The sequence below is a fragment of the Arvicanthis niloticus genome, chromosome 10, assembly GCF_011762505.2.
Source record: "Arvicanthis niloticus isolate mArvNil1 chromosome 10, mArvNil1.pat.X, whole genome shotgun sequence".
NCBI classification, from domain to species: Eukaryota; Metazoa; Chordata; class Mammalia; order Rodentia; family Muridae; genus Arvicanthis; species Arvicanthis niloticus.
The window spans coordinates 48,229,524-48,250,908 of NC_047667.1; the positions used below are offsets into that span (position 1 = coordinate 48,229,524).

At 40.2% G+C, this 21,385-nt stretch overlaps 1 long non-coding RNA gene across 1 annotated transcript in view; it reads right to left on the reverse strand.

Annotated features, from left to right (window-relative positions):
* LOC143443708 (uncharacterized) overlaps nt 1-21,385 on the reverse strand; it is a 151,316-nt gene that overhangs the window by 20,689 nt on the left and 109,242 nt on the right. The window lies entirely within an intron of this gene.

Below are 21,385 nucleotides of genomic sequence, written 5' to 3' on the forward strand. Positions count from 1 at the left end.
CTCCATGAGATGTAACCGAACGCAGACCCTCCCCTACTTCCTCTCTCAGGGATATTTAAATCTCGTGTCTTACATAAGAGTTGACCTTTCATTCCCAGGATTGCCTTGAGTCAGCTAAGAGCACTTTTGGGAATGAAAAAAAGATAAATGTCTTTTCAGTTACATTGTTCCTGTTGGTCAGAAGATCATTGTAATTAATAAACATCTGTCACTGAAAATGGCACTTGATTACTATCTTCTAGAATTTTGACATTGTCAAAAGAAAGAGCGAAGAATGAGGCTATGAGTCTCAAAAGGGTAGTGTCCAGCAGCCAGTAGGAGCTGGAGTGCTCTATCCAAGGTTAAGGTGATCAAAGTTTACATGTTGCCTAAAACTGTCTCTCATCTCATGGGAGCTCAGAAAGAAGATCACCCTGTGGAAACCAGGACTTGAAGACGACTGTTTAAGCAACAAGGTGCACTCTGAGCTTCTCTCATTTTCTCTCTTCTTTCCTGGCCTCCGAGTATACGTAATAGGAAACTTCCTTCAAAGAGTGATCTAGGGACTATGATACCACAGATGTATCACATCAGTGATGTAAAGAAAACCAGTAGAGCTTTGTTTATTATACAGAGTATATGAGAGATTTTACCCTGAGGGTAGTTATTTTTATTATACAGGATAATAGAGAACTGGATGTCTCAGGATAAAGGCCAAGAAGGATTGTCACAGTCTGAGCAAGACTGTTTTGTAAATTCTCTCTTCCAAAACTTTTAGGTAAATTTTTGATAATTTTTAAATTTTTAGTATTTTTTTTGGCTATTTTCAATAGAAGATACAACACATCTCAAAATCTTTCCAGACGATTTCATATCCCCATAAGGATTACATTGTGCTACAATACAGTGCTCATCTCTTGAACCTCCAGAAAGTCCAAAGGCTATTCATCGTTATACTAAGTAAATTCAGTTATATTTGGATCTTTGTGCCTGATAATTTTATATTTTCTCTTATGCATCTATCTATAGTTATATTTCCACTGTTTTTATCTGTTATTAAAAGAAGCTGAATAAAAATGCTACATAAATGAGATAACCCCAGGTGTTACTACTGGAAAGCCTGCCATGGGCTACACACTGGGCAAGATATTCTGTGATCTCTGTCTTGGTGACTCAGGAGACTTTGTGTGTGTGTGTGTGGGGGGGGGGTGTAAGCAGTTACATTTTTGTTACTATGTTTTGCAAAGTTGTTATTACCTAAACAAGTAACAGCTGAAAAAGTAAATGTTTATAACTATGGGCAATATTTAAGAAAATGTGTGTTTTGTTTTTTAATTTCAGACTAATGTCTGTAGTTTTTTATGGATGTGTAATGTACAGGCCTAGCATACACATCACTGTTCTATTGGTCATTGCCTTGAGTACCATGGTCTCTGTTCTGGAACCTCATTCCCCTGGAGCACACCTAGCCTGCTACTTTGTTCTGGTCTCTGGAAGCCACTCAGGGATACTGCTGCTGTGTGCCAGCCTCAGTTGGCCCCATGTTAACCTATGTGGTCTCTGTGTTAGTTCCCTTATCATTTCCTTCAAAGGAATAATTAACCCTGTATGTATTCTACATGGAGAAAAGATTCCCAGAAAGAGAGCTGAGTGAGAAATCTGGAGTTAGGGATTCTAAATTTGACTCAAGTCACTAAGCAAGTGCCCTTGGACATATGACTTCCTATTTCTGCATTCTTCTTCCCTCCTGTAACATCATAGAAAGGTAAAATGTTTGGGATATTGTGTTTGTAGTGTTAGCCAAGGATCCTACATGTTAAATGTCTCTGTGCTGGGCAACTTCCTCTTTTATTTATGAAAATTGTGTTTGTTTGTTTGTTCTTTTCTCTGCCCTTGACAAGCTATATATACTCCCTTAGGTGTTGGGAGCCGACTTTAGTAGAAAGCGGCTAGATCAACTTTGCAGCCATCTGGAACCATATACCCTGATGAAAGACTTGGTTGTCAAAAGCCTATAACAGCTGAAGCACACTCTGATAAATATATTGTTTATCCCACATAGCTTGTTTTGCTGTTTAGTGACCTCAGCTGTATGGTGCACGTGGTAAAGTGTTTTCACCTGTGTTCTCCTGCTTGTGTATATAAATCCCTCAGAATTCCCTTCAATAGAAGAGACTTGATAAAGGAGAGACTTGATCACACCCTGTCTTGTCTCCATTCTTCGAGTCTCCTGCCCCAAGAGCCCCACTCTCTCTCTCTTGACCAGAGCACTTAGCCCCAAAGTGTTGAGCCAAAGCGTTGAGCGAGAGTGCAGGATCTCAACACTTAGGCTTCTTGGTAACTCCTTGTAGAGCAGTTACCCACTGTTATCTAATGACTTTCAGTTTACAGGATGTTATAGGGAGTATAGAGTCTTGGTATCAATCATAATAATGATCTTAAGCTTATCAAGTGGTTTCCTGGTTTTAAGCCATAATTTTGTATTTAGTGCATTCCTGGCTCTCAGAGAATATAAATATTAATGTTAACTATTATAGATGACAATAGTATTTGTGTTTACTTTTGAATTCACGGATGGTTAGAGTGTTGATTTTCTTTGTGTTTCTTTTCAACATGTCCTGATTATCCCTCATAATCCCTCGTAAGTGTGGCGGATGGGACAAACTTTCTGGCTTTCTACCTGCCTCTGTCCAGGGGATAGTTGAGCTAGCAAAGTTCATCTTTGCTTTTGAAAAGCCTCTGGAAGTCAGCGCCCCTCCTCACAATTCCAGGGATCTGGCTATGCAGGGTCCTTTCACGGACATACTGACCTTCCACATGGGGCTTTTCTTCTCATCTCTAGCTCTGGATGATCTCTGAGAATTATGTCCCTTTTGCCTCATAGTCATTCTTTGCTGACCCAAAATGAGGTCACAAGTATGAGTGGCGTCTGTGACATGGAATGGACACAGGAATCTTGGTGCCACCTCGATGATATTAATGGCTCTCTCTTCCCTAAGTGCTTTTTATATTCAGTGTCTTTGGTTTCCCTCCTCTCTTCTCTTCTTCTACCCTCCCCTTTTTTTCTTTCCTTATTTTCCCTTCTCCTCCCTTTGCTTCTCCTCCCTTCTCTCCCTTCCCTCCCCTTCTCTTTATTACCCCTTTCCTTTCCTCCCCTCCCCTTCCCTCTTCTCCCTCCCTTCTCTCAGCTTGCCTTTTCTCTACTCTGCCTTTTTAAATTTTCACCCTCTTCTCTTCCTCTGTCTACTCCTCTGGCCCCAGCCTTCTTCTTCCTCTGTTCCAAAGTCCAAGACCTCAACAAACCATGATCTGGCCTAGATATGTATAATATTTCTTTGTTTTTAATTTTCAATATGTAAACACTGATAAATTTCTCAGTGCTTTGAACAATGAAACAACAGACAAGTCTTAACTTTGGCATGCTAGTAACCTTCTCCAGCAAGGGAACAGTTTCTCTCTTCTGGAATGTTCTTTCTCAGTTTTCCCAAGTCCCACCATCCACCATCTGTCCAAATATTCTCATACTACCTCTCTAGCTGCCTAGCCTGAAGGTATTTGCACTGCCTTCTCTTTGTGCTCTTCCAGTATCACTGCTTATACCCAAGAACATCTAAAGTTACTTTAAAAAAACCCAGATAATTTCCATTCTAAAGTCACATATGTTGTAACTATTTGCATCATTAGTAAAACAAGATACTCTCATGTAGTGTGTACTCAGCCTACTATAGGCATTGTACTAGCCATCTTATGAAACTTGTTTACTTCTGTCCCCCTCATAACTCTTTCAGGTAGGTTTCACTATGATTCCTATCATAAACACAACTCGAGACCTGCAGGTAAACTTGCTCAAAGAAATCTCACAAATTCAAGACCGACAACTTCTGACACCAAAGAGCATGTTCCTAACCACTGTACCTCTGGCCCTCACCTGCATCTCTACAGAGATGTAATGGACACTTCTACACAGCATGTCCACTGTAGAAAAGTCTGCCTTCCTGGTTAAGCCCATCCTCCTGGTTCATGGTGTTGACTAAAGGCATCATAATCATTCCTGAATCAACTGTCTTATCTCCTTCATCATCTGTTCATTGACTAAAACTTTACTTAGTCTCCCTAGTGTTGAGGTTTGGTCCATTGCTATGTATTGTAATGCTAGGTGCAGGCCCTCAAGGCCTGGTTGCTCCAGAGATGAGAGAGTTCACATGTAACTATGTGACCTTGCCCCCAAGTTATTTCTGATTGGTGAATAAAGATGCCAACAGCTAATAACTGGGCAGAAGAGACATAGGCAGGGTTTAGGGTTCCTGGGCTTGAGGTAGAGGACAAAGTTGCCAAGGGTTAGGTGAGTCATGAAATAATGGCCATGTGGGTTGGCTAATTGGAGTTAAGAGCAGCCCAGACAAAACATGGCAAACTATATAGTGGAATTATCGGCTGGGAAATAGACATAATAACATAGAGGATAGAAACCTGCCCAGCTCTTATGCTGATTAAGGCTTATTGTAAATATAAAGGTTGTGTGTGTCTTTTATCCAGGAACTAAGTAATCAAAGGTGGAGTAGAAAATCTCTGGATTGGGATTAAAATTTTCAATAACCCCCTATTAATTCTATTTTATGCTGTAGTAGCAAGTACTCACAAGGCCTCCTAGTGATTTTAGTTTGGTGCACATTAGTTCAACGAATGAGCAAAATGTATAAATAAAACAAGGCCGAGGTTGGAGAAAGTATAATGTTGAGAAAACAGTTTTAAAGACTCTTATTTACTAGCTGAGCAATTTGGGCAACTTTTGTGAACCACTCAGAATCTTATTTTCCTCATCTATCAAAGGGAAATATTAACACATGTCTTAGTTAAGGTTTTATTGCTGTGAAGAGATACCATGACCATGTACACTTTTATAAAAGAAAGCCTTTAATTGGGGCTGGCTTACAGGTTCAGAGGTTTAGTCCATTGTCATCATGGCAGAAAGCTTGGTAGCATGCAGGCAGACATGGTACTGGAGAGGTAGCTGAGAGTTCTACATCTGGATAGGCCACACTAACTTACCTGGTCAAAGTTACCTGATACAGCTCTGAGGAATGACACCAAGCTTGGGTTGGAGGGCCACAGCAACACTGAGATTGTGACCATTTTATTGAGAATAATCAGACCTCTTATACAATTATCAGAAACAGATTATAATGGAAATTGCCAGGATTAATACGGTTGCCAGGACACAATGAAGTTTGCAAGCTATGCAGGGTACACAAGATTAATGTCTAAGATCAATTGTCCTGTCAAGCTTCTATGGTTCCTTGGCTACAGAGAAACACAAAGAGCATGAAACCTTCACAGCCCAAGGGAGCATTGCCAGTCTCTCAGGAACTGGAAGGCATATTGTGCCCCAGGAGCCATGGACTCTAACTTGAAAAACCTATGATGCATGCTTCTCTGAGCAGCTAGGTCAGGCCAACTCCACGGTTCCCCATAGGTAGGGAGCAGGAAATAGGAGACACTGGGCCTGACTTGAGCATTCAAAACCCCAAAGCTTATTTCCAGTGACACACTTCCTCTAATGAGGCTACAGCTACTCCAACAAGGTCACCTCCTAATAGTGCCACTCTCTGGTAACCAAACATTCAAATCTATGAGTCTGTAAGAGGCATTCCTATGCAAACCACTACAATAAACACCTTATTTCTGGGTCATTGTGAACATTAGAGATAGTTCCTGGATAGTGCCTGAAAAGAATTGGTTTCAGTAAATAAGGTATAAAAATCATCTGCTCTGTAGGGCTGAAAGTAAAGGTCAAAGGCATAACACAGTTCCGGAACTTTAAGGACAGAGAGGTCACTGAAGCGGGAATGACAAGTTTGCAATGTTTAGGTAAGAGAAGAAAAGAATGAGAAGGTCAGCATGTGTGAGGCGTGGAGATTGGATTTTTCATGGTTGGGTTTAGACACAAGAAATGTCCACTATGTCACTTTGTCCTCTATGTCACCATGTCCACTGTGTCACCATGTCCTCTGTGTCACCATGTCCTCTGTGTCACCATGTCCTCTGTGTCACCGTGTCCTCTGTGTCACCGTGTCCTCTGTGTCACCGTGTCCTATATGTCACCGTGTCCTATATGTCACTGTGTCCTATATCACTGTGTCCACAGTGTCACCGTGTCCACAGTGTCACTGTGTCCACAGTGTCACTGTGTCCACTGTGTCAGTGTCCTCTGTGTCACTGTGTCCATTATGTCTGTGTCATCCGTGTCACTGTGTCCACTATGTCTGTGTCCTCCGTGTCACTGTGTCCACTGTGTCACTGTGTCCTCTATGTCACTGTGTCCATCGTGGTTACTGTGACCACTATGTCACTATGTCCACTGTGTCCCTATGTCCTCTATGTCCCTGTGTCCTCTGTGTCCCTGTGTCCTCTGTGTCCCTGTGTCCACTGTGTCATTCTGTCCACTGTGTCATTCTGTCCACTGTGTCACTGTATCCTCCATGTCACCAGGTTCTCTATGTCACTGAGTCCAGTCTATGTCACCAGGTCCTCTATGTCACTGTGTCCACTGTGTCACTGTGTCCACTGTGTCACTGGGTCTTGTATGTCACTGGGTCTTGTATGTCACCATGTCCACAGTGTCACTGTGTCCTCTATCTTACTGTGTCTACTGTGTCACTGTGTCTTCTATGTCATTGTGTTCACTGTATGCACTGTGTCACTGTGTCCTCTATGTCACCCGGTCCTCTATGTCATTGTGTTCACTGTGTCACTGTGTGGTGAAGCAACACCTATCTAGCTCACCTGAACCCCTCTGCCTTACAAAGTTTCCCTATCTCAATTCTCAGTTTCTCCAAGTCATGTCCAGGTGTGTGTAGATTTTAAGTTAAAGTATCTAATTCCTTCTGTGAGTTTGCAATGTCTTTAAAGTTAGGAGTTCAAGATGGCTCCCGGTTTGTCTGTGCAGGATCCAGCATTCGACAAAAAGTGAGAATGCCAAAACTAAGTGGAGAAGATTTGAAATATGTCAGGCTATGAATCTTCTAAGACTGAAACAAGTATTATAAATGAAAAATGCTAAAAACATTGAACAGACATACTGTATACTAATCCTGCATAGTCAATACACAGAGACATGCTGTAGCAAAATTTTTGGGCTAAAATATCTGAAGAACACATAGATGATAAAAGTATTATCATCCTACTTTCTGAGATTAATACTCTATTAGTTTCTATTTCAGTATACTGAATGATCACAAGCTAAATGACTTCAAACAACAGAAATATGTTGTTTTTAGGTTTAAAGACCAGACATCTGAATTCACCCTACAAGGCAAAGGTCTAGGTAAGATGTGAGTAGAACTGGTTCCTTCTGGCTCTCCTTCACTGGATTCATTTTTTTTTTTTTTTTTTTTTTGGGACCACAAGATTAGGGAGGTTCTCCTCATGCTTGCCTAGCAGCTCTACATTTTATAGTTTCTCCTTTTAATCACCACCTTCTTTCATTCCAAATCTGACTCTGGCTAACTCTCACAAGGAAGGCATGACCCTGATGGCCCCCTGGATAAATAAAGATAATTTCCCTTCTCTTTATCCTTGATGCTTGTGAAATCTCTTTTGTCATATAAGGTAATACTTATAGATTCCAAAGCTGAATATCTTTGGGTGCCACTGTTTCAGCCTACTACAAATACTTTAAATCAGGGAAAAAGTAATAAAATAAAAAATACTCAAGAAAATAAAAAAGGAGAAAAAAAATTTACATTGAGCAAATCCAACCTTCACTACAATGGAGACAGATAAATTGTTCACATGATTCCTTCCTGAAGAAACCACTAGAAAATGAGCTATAGACAACTCAAACAGCTAGAATAAGACATTAACCTGAGCACAGAGTTGACCATGAAACACCCAAATTTTACTGAACAAATCATAAGAGCACATAATTGCTGTCTGTACATTCTGACTATATGCATGTAATACTATTGTAAATATAGGATAGGGAAGATCACACTAGAAGTATTTTTAAAATTATTCTTACCAATTGCATTGACAGTGGTTTTAGTAGCATTGCTACAGTGAGACCTTTGTGTATAAGTATGTGGTAATGTTCATGCAGACTCATTATTTAAGGATTAACAAGTTTCAGCTCATCAAATTTCAATGAGATCGTCTTTTATTCTGCTAGGAGTTCTGTGGGCTTTTCGTTAGTTTGTTTTCTATTCTAATTATATATTATATAATTTTATAACCTTTAGTACTTTCTGTTTTTTTTTTTGTATTATAGTGATTTGCATTGTCTACAGCACCACAATAATGAGTCTTTCTACATAAATAGTGCCAAACAAAGGAAGTTGGTCAATAAGTATATGACTGTGGATAAAGCAATGATTTATTTTAAAGAAACAACTACTAAAATTCTTATACAGGGCCTTCATTTCTTTTTTCCCCAAATGATGAACATATGAGGGGTGAGAATTCTCAATAATAATGGCTCATCATTACACAGTAAAATCTTTGTAGACACCCTGATGTTGCCTTGGTAATTATTTTGTTCTTACTGGTAGCATGGAATAGCTCCACAGGTCATGGGATTTTGAAATTATAAAGGTGGTTACTAATTGAAGATATATTTGTAAGGCAAGCTTAATAAACCATAATTATCTGCCCACAAAGAGAGCAATTACATCATTACTAATTACTGGCTTCAATCTCTCTATACATCTTATGTAAGATATAAGAAAGCTGTAGCATGCATTCTGGGTTGTACGTTAGCCGTAAGCTAACAATTGGAAGACATTAAGTAGTCTTAAGAGTAGACTTAAGCCAGCTGGTCTTAGAATAGAACAAAACCAGAATTTCCTGTTACCTTGGCAGACTTCCAAACTGGTCTAGTGTCAATTGAAAACATAACTCATGTGACATTTTATAAGAATTCTTCTGAAAGATAAAGAAAATCTAGGAGTGGAGATAAAAGAAATACTATTCTAAATTAAGTCTAGACAGTCAGACAACTTGTGTCTAGAGCCATATGTCACAAGAAGTTCTGGTCAGAACTGACTGCTTTCACCATAGACTTAAGTCAGTAACCTCTTCAAATTTACAGTAAACCACCCTTTTCAGAAGAATTCTGCCAGATGTTCTCAAGCAAGTAAGTATAATGTGTACTGTATCTACATCAATAAAGTCCTTTTTTTCTCAGCAGGGTTAAGCCTGCGAGCATGAGGAAAGGAACAAGGAACTACAATGGAGAGAAGTTAAAAATACAGAAGGTATAGGAAAGAAAAGAAATCAAGAAAAAGTTGATGCAAGTGGTTTTAATGAGTACAGATTCACACCAGAACTTTATTAAACTTAAGGTGTTATCTTAGTCAGGATTTCTATTCCTACACAAACAACATGACCAAGAAGCAAGTTGGGGAGGAAAGGGTTTACTTAGCTTACATTTCCACATTGCTGTTCATCACTAAAGGAAGTCAGGACTGGAACTTAAGCAGGTCAGGAAGCAGGAGCTAATGCAGAGGCCACGAAGGGATGTTACTTACTGGCTTGCTTCCCCTTCCTTGCTCAGCTTGCTTTCTTATAGAACCCAAGACTACCAGCCCAGGGATGGCACCACCCACAATGGGCCCGCCCTCCTTGATCACTAATTGAGAAAATGCCTTACAGCTGGATCTCATGAAGGCATTTCCTCAGCTGAAGCTCCCTTCTCTGCGATAACTCCAGCTTGGGTCAAGTTGACAGACAAAACCAGTCAGTACAGGTGTGCATTGTGAATGGCTTCCCAAAGACCCATGAGTTAGATACGTATTCCCCACAGTGATGCCATTGGTAAAACTTTTGGAAATTGTGGGGTCTTGTGGGAGAGCTAGAAGTGGTTGACAGTGTGTCAAGTTGGAGGGTGTCTTTGTTAGGGTTTCTATTGCTATGGTTGACAGTGTGTCAAGTTGGGAGGAAAGGGTTTATTATATATATATATATCAATCACATCACTGTTTATCATCAAAGCAAGGCAGGGCTGGAACCCAGAGGCAAGAGCTGGTACAGAGGTCATAGAGGGGTGTTGCTTACTGGCTTGCTCTCCCTGGCTTGCTCAGTCTGCTTTCTTATAGAACCCAGGACCACCAGACCAGGGATGGCTCTACCCATGATGGTATGAGTTCTCCTCCATCAATCACTAATTTAAGAAAATGCCTTACAGATTTGCTTACAACCTGATTTTATAGAAGCTTTTTTTCTTTCCTTTTATTAAGATTTTAAAAAATTTACTTTTCTCTCACATATTGCATCCCAAACGCAGTTTTCCCTCCTTGTCTCCTCTTAATCTCTTCCCCACACCTCTCCTATTCCTTCCACCCCTAGATCCCCCCCTCCTCCATTTTACTTCAGAAAAGGGCACTCCTCTCAGGGATATCAATCAAACATGACATATTAAGTTATAAGATGAGGCACTTCTCCTCACATTAAGGCTGGAATAAGATGATCCAGTGAGAGGAAAAGAGTCCCAAAAGCAAGCAAAAGGATCAAAGACAGCCCCCACTTCAATTAGGAGTCCCACAAGAAGACCAAGCTACATAAACACATTTGCAGAGAGCCTAGGTCAGAATCATGCGGGCTCCCTGATTGTCAGTCTAGTCTGTGAGCCCCCAGAAGCCCAGGTTACTGAGTTTTCTTATGGTGTCCTTGACCCCTCTGGCTCCTTCAATCCTTTTTACTACTTTTCTGCAGAATACCAAGAGCTCTACCTAATGTTTGGCTTCCACTGTATGTTCTAACAAACTTATCCCACCTGCCTGTAGTCAAGTAGAGGAGAAAGGGTTCATATATCCAAAGACAAAACACTTGAAACCATGCAAAGAAGATAAAAATCCCACATTAGAAAATCTTATAGGATTCAAAGACCTAACTTTTTCATTACAGAAATTACTGAAAATGAATTCACTATGAAATGGACAGTACGTTTATTTTTTTTAAAAAAAAAATAAGCAAACACATTTTAAGTCTGGAGAAAGATATGAACATCCAAGCACAGGACACTCAAAGGTCTTTAATTAAATCATATCCAAGGAGGACTTTGCCAACACATACTGTAATTAGCTCTCAAAAATCAAAGACAAAGTCTTACAAGTGATAACAAAGAAAAAGAAAAAAGTTTCTTCACACAAAGGGGAACTCAACTAAAGCTATAAGCAGTTTTCAGAAAAATATTTGCAGTTCATGAAAGACTGAGATATTTTGAAAGTGCTAGGAAAAAGTTATTATTAAAAAATAGAGAGATTGGTTTTCCCATATACAAAAACTAAGGTGGTCCATTGACATTAAACATGCCTTCAAGAAAACGCCATAAGGAACTTCTTGAGCTGTTGTAGAAAGACACAAATCTGTAACATGAAAACATAGAGTTTAGTATGAAATCACAGGCAAACTAAGTAGTCACATTCAAAATGCTGTAATATAAATTACATATGTCTGGTATAAACTTAAAAGAAATAACTATTAATATAACTTAGTATTCAGTTACAAATATGTAATAAAAAAGGTATGACATCAAAAACAAAATGTGTGTGGAATGGAGAGATAGTGTAGATAGTTCTTGAGTTCAAGTATCAGCTTAAACAGGCAGTTAGAGCTATGTGATAGTGTATGCAAATTTTGTGGTAAACACCAGGTGAAAGACAATAAGAGATACCATATTTAAGAGATACCATATTCGCAGTACAGTAAAAACTGTAGGAGATAAGGTGAGAGGTATCAAAATGCATATAGGTGTGGAAAACTCCCTGCACCATAAGGGAAGATATCAAGAAAGGATAAGAAAAATAAAAGATCTCTATATCCAGGATGTAGCTAACCAGATGGCACTAGTCAGTCCTTATTTGTTATTAATAGCATAGAAAGCATATGGATTCAATTGTCAACTCCACAGAGAAAGGCTGAAAGGATAATAAACCATTTCAAACCAATTCACAAAAAAGCCATCTGCAAGACACTGACTTTGGCTTTTAGGACACACATATACTATAAAGGTATGTAAATTTTATGTTGTGCTTTGTGCCACATGCTTTTAATCTCAGCATTCACTTGGAACACAGAGATGGGTGGTAGATGTCTATGAGTTCAAGGACAGCCTGGTCCAGGTAGCAAGTTCCAGGCCACCCAAGGCCATATTGTAGTGTGCACACTCCTCATAGTGGTAGGTAAAAGAGAGAAGTAGATATAATTATTTCAGGAAAAGTAGGCATTAAGTAAAAATCTAAAAAACAAACAAACAAAAAACCCCCAAAAAAACAACCAACCAACCAAACAAAAACCAGACAAATGTCATCATACCATGAAGCTGTGGTTATACTTAATAGTTTTATATTTTAAAAACTGTAGGCCTTGAGCAGACACCTGCCTGGTCTGCTCCTGTGTGGACACCGGATCCCTAGACATCCTAGAGGGACCACTGAACCCAGAGCGGCAGGTAAGAACACTCACACACCGCCCTACACCTGCCCCAGACCCATAACTGGGTGCAGGCAGCACTCAGGTTCCAGCAGACACCCAAACTCCGCCCCTGTGGAATACCACTCCTGTTCCACCCCTCCTCTGGGCCTGGGCCTGCTGCCTTGAGCAGACACCCGCCTGGTCTGCTGCTGTGTGGACACTGGATCCCTAGACATCCTAGAAGACACACAAATTGAAAAATATATCACATTGCCATAGTGGAAGACAAAAAATATATATAAACACATCAGCAGACCAAACTTAAAGAGAATGATAAGCTTAAACATTCCTTTATGATTATTTTTAAAAAGAGAAAGAAGGACAGAAAGACAGACAGGAAGGAAGGAAGGAAGAACCTACAGCTAGGAACTCTAGAGATTTCTCAGCAGGAAGACTTAGTCCCTGTCTTCCAAAAGGTCTGGATTCAATTCCAAGCACCCACATGATGGCCTGCAATTGTCTGTAACTCCATCTCCAGGGGATTTGAGATGCCCTTTTCAGGCCTCTGAAAGTACCAGGCTCATAACTGCTGCACAAGCACACATGTAAGCAAACCACTCATACAAATAAAACTACAATAATAACAATAATGATGATGTTTTAAGCTCTGTATAATTAAAGAGTATGCAAGGAATATATGTACTTCAACACAATGACGTGCATGTATCCCAAGCCTGCAGCTTTGTAGCTTGGTAATGGGCCACTGACCTTTAAACAGTGTCAATATGGTTTGGCATGAAAACATCTAGCAGTCACTCTAAAACTCCCTCTTTCCTTCTTTATGATCAGAACTGTAATATTTTGTTAGGGAAAGCAACCTCATATAGGCAAGAATATACATTTTCTGGCGTCCTTTACAGAATGTATGGTTGAATGGCCAAATTAAATTCATGGAGCTAGGGAACAAAATTTAGAGTGTGGTGCCTCGCCAAGATCTGTAAAGTGCGGACTAATTTGCAAGAGTGAACTCTGCTGCTCTTTTTCTCTAGCAAAATGCTTGAGGAGGCTGACACAGCCAACTTGAGACTTGAGATTATCTTGGGAGAGAAGAATTAGGAAGAACACTTGGAGTAACAGCAGTAGAAACAAAAGGCAGGTTGTGAGGGAATGCTGGATACTGTCCATCATGGAGACAGCCTGGACACCTCTTTACCTCAGGGGAAAACAATTATTTTATTTAAATGACTGCTTTGGTGGTTTCCATTTCTACATTGTACGCAATCTCCAAGTTGTATTTGTGGCTTTCTGGTCTATCTGTGGCTTGCCTTTCCAGGCTCGTCTCCCATGACATCTGCCCACCTTTTATCCTCAACCAGTTAAGACCCACACCCCAAGAGAATAAAAAACTTTCAGTTCCCCAATCGTATCGCTCTGCTCACTCTGTCTGAAGCACTCTAGTCTCCTTCAGTGTCTACTCTCCTCCAGTCTCATTGCTTATTCCAGGAAGACTGTCTTTTTGTCCCAAGTCTGAATAATACTTTTGAATAATTCCCATAAAACATGTCTGGTATTGATTGTAATTATTAAATCATCTGTCTGGTTCTTCCCCTTGGTCCAGATAGTACATCTAAAGTTTTACCTCTAATTGTTTAGCAAGAATTTCGGCATGTGGAGAGTTAGGGCATGTGACAGGAAACAAGTGGATAAATGAATAGCCCCTCCCCTCCCCAACACATTACGGTGAAACTGGCAGACTTGTCTTAATAAGTTCTGGGCTAATTTACCAGTACAGAGAGGTCAGAGCACAGCTACAGTCAGCAAGTACTGGCCACCCAGCCTCTCCCATTCCACAGAAATAGGCAAAGATGACTAATTTCCATTTCCATGTCTGATTTACCTTTGTCACTTTGCACACCTCATCTTCCCTCCTCCTGTTTTTTTGTTTTGTTTTTGTTTTTTTGGTTTTTTTTTTTGTTTTGTTTTGTTTTGTTTTGTTTTATTTTACCACAAAGCTCACACACCTTGGCTTAGAGGAAAAGCGAATTGTAGATGGATACTTCTTTAGAGAAAACCCTATTTTTAAATCAAATTCTGAGGCGTTAGTCTGGCCCCTTTGAGGTTGAGCAGGGGTGTGTGCTGTCACATGCTGCACCAATGACCAACTCGGCACACGGTTGACTTTCTTCCTCCTGGTTTTGCTGTTACTCACACTTTCATGTCCCCCTTTTCATCTCTTGTAAAGAAGTAGTCGTTTGCATAAAGTTGTCTTATTGTGGGGTCTGTGTCTTGAGAAATGAAACCTGTTGGGGATAGTAAACGTTGAATCATGCCTTGTCTAGCACCTTCTACCACGCTCACCATTCAGCCATTATTCACTTAGCAGCTGTGGAGAAGATCAGATCAACTGTGGCAGTATTGCAGGCTATGCTCAAGTAACCTATGCCTTGTAGCCACACCTGACTAACCGTAACAGCTACTGTTTTTTCACCTCACCGTGTGGGCATAGCATCAAACTCCATCCTCACAGGATAGATAAAAACAGTGGTTACACATGCCCTCAGTCCCTCTAGAGGCAGATCTCTGTGAGTTCAAGGCCAGCCTGGTCTACAGAGAGAGAGTTCCAGAACAAAAGAGACAGCCGGCCAGGGCAGTACAATAAAACATTTGAAAAAGGAGAGCCTCATATTTATATTTTTCTAGAAAACTGTTACAACTGTTCTGTTATTATTAATTATTGTTCCTAGTTGTTTATTGTGCTTAACTTTAAAGTTAAACCTTACTAGGCTTGCCACAGAGCAAAATGCCTACCTTCAAAGATGACAAAGAAAATTGTTAACTTTTAAGTGTGTGCAAAGTTAGTTTTTCATTTTGATGACTTTATATTCTGTCATTGAGAGAAATACATTCCCTCAATTTTATTTTTATATGGTATTCAGATAGAGTTTCAAGGAATTTTGAGACTGTGGGGCCAGAAAAGCTGAGCTTTGTTGAGCTTCTTAGAAAAAAATTTCCCCAAACATTCATATTCTTTCATCTCAGTGTTTAATGTCCTGACACAATGGAACACAACTAAAATTCACGGTATGTATATCTTACTTCTTTTAGGAGCAGTAATGAAAGTTTTCAAAGCCACTCAAAAATTTTGAAACTTTTTGTAGACACCTTTGAAGTGGTATCTTGAAAATGAGAAATAAACAATGTACTCGAGTCTCACACCCACTGGTGCAAACTTAGAAAGCAGAGAAGATGGTGAGGAGATGTGGAGGCAGGTGGGGTTGGGAAACAACAGGTTTAGTGTCCCACAGACTGTCGCCATCTCTTTATTGCATGGCGAGCAGCACTGATTGATTTAGATGGTCTCTTCTACTTGTTTGCTGTTGTAGCATCAGGAATCTGACAGCTTAGTGTTTTACGTAGACATTTACACTGATGGGCATTAACAAGATACAGATTTGTCCCTAAAGTATTCAAGGTGGAGGTGTTTTTTTTTTTTTTTTTTAAAAAAAAGGCTGTGAGCCATAATCATGGAGATGGGTTTGTCAGATGTTCAAACAGCGTGCCTGTGTGCCTGGGAGCGGCAGTGTGAGTCTGGAGGTAGGATAGTTGTTCCAAGGGATGAAGGAGGTAGAGGGAGATGCTGGCTTTGTGCTTCATGGATGAGCATCATGTGGCTTTCCACTACGGTATAAATGGCATCATCTTCATTTTTGGCTCTGTGATTTTGCACAGGTCAGTACGATGCTCTGAGCTGTTGTATCCCCACATGTAAAATTCCATGATAGAGTAGTCAAGAGTTAAGCAATATTACCCAAAGAGGGTTTATTAAAAAAAAAAAAAAACTTATAAAGTGTTATAGAAACTTAGGATCAAGAGATTACTGATTTGTAGCCAGTACTAAGATATTTGTAACAGTGGTATATGTGAAATGTTAGGAATTGCTGGAAGGCTAGAAAGTCCTCAGTGTAAGCAGTCCACTAAAATAAAAGACTTAACCACAGGTAGAAGAAAGTAACTGTGAACACAGAAGTTGCTGGGACCTCTTAGACTAAAATTCACCAAGACAAGAGTTCTAAGGAGACCTTACAGCAGTGGTTCGAAACCTTCCTAATACTGTAACTCTTCAATTCAGTTCTTCTTCTTGTGGTATCTCCCAACCATAAAATTATTTTTGTTGCTACTTCATAATTGTAATTTTGCTACTGTTATGAATGCATTATAATGCAAATATCTGTGTTTTCTGATGGTCTTAGGTGACCCCTGTGAAAGGGCCAGCAATCTAGTTTGTGAATCGCTACCCTAGAGGCTTCATTAGGGTGATGAATTGAGTTCATGTTTGTGGTAACTAGGGTATTGTACCAGACAGTAAGGAGTTACTGTACCATATGTGGGTATAGACATGCAAGGGGAAGGTTCATATGCACATCTAGATCTTACTCCAGAGAGATCTGAGGAAAATTAGGTTTTCCAGTGGACAGTCTCAAGTGAGGTTATTCAATGTAAAGCTGGACAAGCTCCTAAGGAAAACCCACACCATGATAAAGAGATGCCAAGTCAAGAAACAGAACTGTTCTCTATGGTTAGGAAACTCTATGACCAAAGATATCTGCATATGAAAGAAGAAACAGATTTCAGAGGAAAGGGACAATTTATCCTAACCCAAACCTAGGTGGGAATGGAAGTCCCAAAGCTACTGAGCAAACAACTACATCATGAGCTATATGTGTTGTTGATGATGTGGTCTCATTCATTACTCATGCTATTGCATTATGGAATTGTTATCAGAGAGTTGTGAAAATATTTGGCAGCTGATAATGATTCTAGAATAGACTTTGGAGTGAACAGAGATTCTGGGATGAAAAGGTTGTGGGTAAGCACTGTGTTCACACAGCCTTTGGGTAGGCTTCTTATAATTGTAGAAAGAGAGTCATGCTGAGAAAGTAATAAACCTTTGGTCATATAGCCTTGGATTATCTCCTGGATGGTTTCTACCTAGTGACTATTCATGACTCCTACATGACATAGTTGGTACTCACAGAAGAAGATGATGATGATATATATATATATATATATATATATATATATATATATATATGTGTGTGTGTGTGTGTACATACATATATATGTATACACACACACACACATATATATATATTTTTTTTTCCTGATCATTTCTCATGTTTATTATGATATATTAAGCATGAAAGGTAGATCTATGAAAGTATGAGAAATACTGATTTCTCTTCCTTTTATAAATAGAATAAATGACAAACAAGCAACAACTCTGTGAAGGAGTTGCTAAACCCAGTTCTTCCTTATAAAAGTTGGGGTTGGGGCAGGAATAAGAGGGCATTTCCTCTTTGGCAACAGCCTGGAAGAGAAATCAATGAGGGAATCACACTTCTGATTTACCCACCTTGAGCAAAGGGTACCTGTGATTGAGGCAGATGTCTTGATGTGCGTCTGTTGTTATTCTTGCCGGCTGTATTTTGGATCTGGAATGTCCTTCAAATGTCTATATTGTAAAAGTTTAGTCCACAGCTTGGTGCTGGTGGTCGGTGGTGGAACCTTTAAAATGTGGAACCCCAGGGAAGGCCTTATGTCCCGGCTTTTCCTCTGCCTCTCTTTTGTGGTTGACCTTGACTTGAGCTGTTTTACTTCCTATGACCGAACTGTCACCATGGTGTACTTCCATAATTCTGCAAGCAATGGGGCCAAGCAACCAAAGACCCGTAAACTGAGAGCCAAATAAATTTTCTCTATATAAATTTATGACCTCATATATTTATTCCATTAACAGAAAACTGAGAAAAGTAGCACCAGTTTTTGGATAAGATGTTACTGGAACATAGTCTAGAGTCTACCAGTCAGAATCATATATACAATTCTGAGATAGTTATATGAGAAAAGTGTTCGAACAGGTGGTGGTGGTGGCTTGGTTCAAGGGTGAACAGAGGAATCACTGAAGTAGGAGCTTCAAGAAGCAGGCTTGGGAAACATAGCCACCAGCTTACTTCTGGGGTAGCTAAAGCTGAATGATCAACTCTTGTTTCTTTCAGCTAACAATAATGGCTCTTTTTATAAATGAAAGGCTTAGCTGACATTCTCTGAACTGTCATTTTTTTTTTAATTTTAAAATTTTTTTTGCAGGTCATGGTTTATCATCATCCCACTGATCGGATCACATGACCCATGATGTCCTGCAATAGAGTGATCACACAGAACTTATTACAAAGACAAATCGTAAGTTCATTGTCTTCATCCCTTTGCTGTTTATATAGAAGAGATAGTCCCTCCCCATTCCTAGGCTAAAAACTCCAGAGGAGTCCAAGACCATGTTATGCAGGACACATAACCATTTTGAGTTAATGAACATGTTCAAATCAGTAACGAGAACATTTACTAACAAATTTTAAAGTATAGAAATAGCACACCACCATACCCTGATCAGTCTGCTTCCTCTGGAAGCCTTTGAGGGGTAGGAAGGGAGAAGTTGACCATGTCTTTGTCTCCCTAACTTCTTGAGTTCTTTCCAGCACTCAATGGACAGAGGGTGTAAAATGGAAATGTAGGAAAATGTTTTCTGAATGGACCAGATAGGATGTTCAAGTACTGCACATTTTTAAAGCAGAAACCCTCATGAGGGTCTTTGGTGGTTCGTCAGAAGTCAGGATTCCTTACTTTCTTGGATGTCCATATCCTTGTCCTTTTGTAATCTGGGTGGCCACTTGCTCTTTTCTGGCAATCCAACAGTCATTTCTAGTTCTCTCTCTCTCTCTCTCTCTCTCTCTCTCTCTCTCTCTCTCTCTCTCTCTCTCTTTCTTCCAGTTTAGAATGGGTTTATCCAGGGTTATTATTCAATGTAACTCTAGTCTTTCCCAAACAGGGCTACTTTCTTCATTCTTTGCCCTGACAAACCTAAGCAGTAATGCCTGATTTTAGCGATACTCATGCCTGCCCTGCCCCTGCCCCTGCCCCTGCCCCTGCCCGCAGAGCAGTCATGCCATATTTTTAATAAAAAAAAAATTTCCTGAATTCAAATCCTATATCTTCCAAACTATAGTGATCATATGTCAGTCTGCTTCTTGGAAGTCCACACTTCTACATGTGAGAGGAGACAGATATTCTGTTTTCAAACCTTAATGTACGGGAAAGCATATGTCTTGAGGAAAAAAATAAGTGCTTTGAAAATGCAATGAACTGAACTCAGCTCATATGTACCAGCAAGTGAACTAGCCAATAGGGTGCTTTCTTCCTGCAGAACAGAATTAAAGACACGGATTTCTCTATTGGAATGATGTTGGAAGAGCAGATTCTCACAGAATGTGTAATGACGTGACCCAGGGAAAATAAGCCATAGTAATTCCATGGAAAATGCTTAGGTGTATGACTAATAAGAAAATATGGGAAAATTTGAAACAGAGATGATACTATGCTAGGAATTTGGCCTGTTGAGATAGTTTCCCTTGCACAGCACTTTTAGTGTGTGATTCCTTATCTTGAGGAAACACCCCAGGTGATACCTGGAAGTCTCATGGTTTCAAATATTTGCATATTTTGTTGGCTTCCCATGTCTGCATAAGGCGTTTGACTGTGAACACCTGCGAACACTGACAAAACTTGTTTTTTTAAAATTTCTTTCTGGGGAAACAAAAGCCAAACAGGAGGAATACTTCTTCTTCTTCTTCTTCTTCTTCTTCTTCTTCTTCTTCTTCTTCTTCTTCTTCTTCTTCTTCTTCTTCTTCTTCTTCTTCTTCTTCTTAACTTTTATTGATTCTTCTTGATTTTCACATCCTATTCATCTCCCTGTGTCCCTTGGTATCCACCCTCTGCCCTTGCAACCTCCCCGACCAAAAGAAAACAAAATATACAAATCGAATTCTTAATGGGTAGAATTATTTTCTCTGTGAGAAAGCAGGTTGTACTAGCCCATTGGGGAAGAAGCCTCATTGCAAATGTCTCTTAGCCAGTGAATCAGAAATGATACAGCACGGAGAGGCCGGGGGTGACGGTAGTAGAAAACGAGGTAGAAATAGTGGAATGGACGTTCCTTTTGTCAGCAGTGCTTCTGCAACTAAGAGAAGATAGTGCAGCAAAGGAGAAACTGTCTCTGGAGGGAAAACAGTGAGGAAAAAAAACAATCAAAAAACCTGGGAACTGATAGGTTTCTCCCCTGAGGTAACAAATCCAATTGAACACAATTGTAGAATAAAGGCTGGCTTACTGGGGGCAGCTCTGGGCTGGGTTCACTGATCTCACAGGAGGTCAGTGAAGTTACAAGGCTAGGCTGAGGTAGGGCTTCTTAAAGGGGAGGGGAGGGAACGGTGACATGAGTCTTTAGGAACCTAAAATAGGGTGGTCTTAGGTCCAGTGGTCACTTTGGAATCTGGAGCTGGCTTTGTCCAGTGTTTTCTCTGGCTTTTGTGAACATGGGCTCCTGGCCAAAAGAGAAGGATGGGGACCTCTTGGCCCACGCCATCTTTGGCTTTGTCCCAAAACCTTTGGCCTAACAGGAACTAATAAAGAAGCATCTGAAAAACCTAAAACTGCTTGGAAAATCAGAACACTAATACAGACTGGGCCTGCGCAACAGTTCACAGCTTCTTCCATCCTGGCTTCTGTACTGGGACAGCAGATGTGAAAGGAAGTTGCAAGCACAGTGCAAAATGGGAATACATCACCTCCACTACTCTGTGCTGGCAGCTGCCTTCAGTTTGGGGCTTTGGTCCGGAGATGCAACCTTCACAGCAACAAGATGAGACTGTAGAAGAAATTCATCTCGTGGCTCAGTAAATTCTCAAAGGGCTCTTCCAGAAGCCACCTTGAGAAGGGTCCCTCAAGTTAAGGACTAAACCTCTCAGCTGACCAGAAGACACACAGCAATCACAAGTTTCCTTTCCAGCGGGCAGCCAGGGTCGGGCAGCCAGGGTTGACCCAGGTGTGAGTAAGGCTACTAAGCCCTTAGTTTAGCTGAGAGTGTCTTTCAAGAGACTGGAGTGGT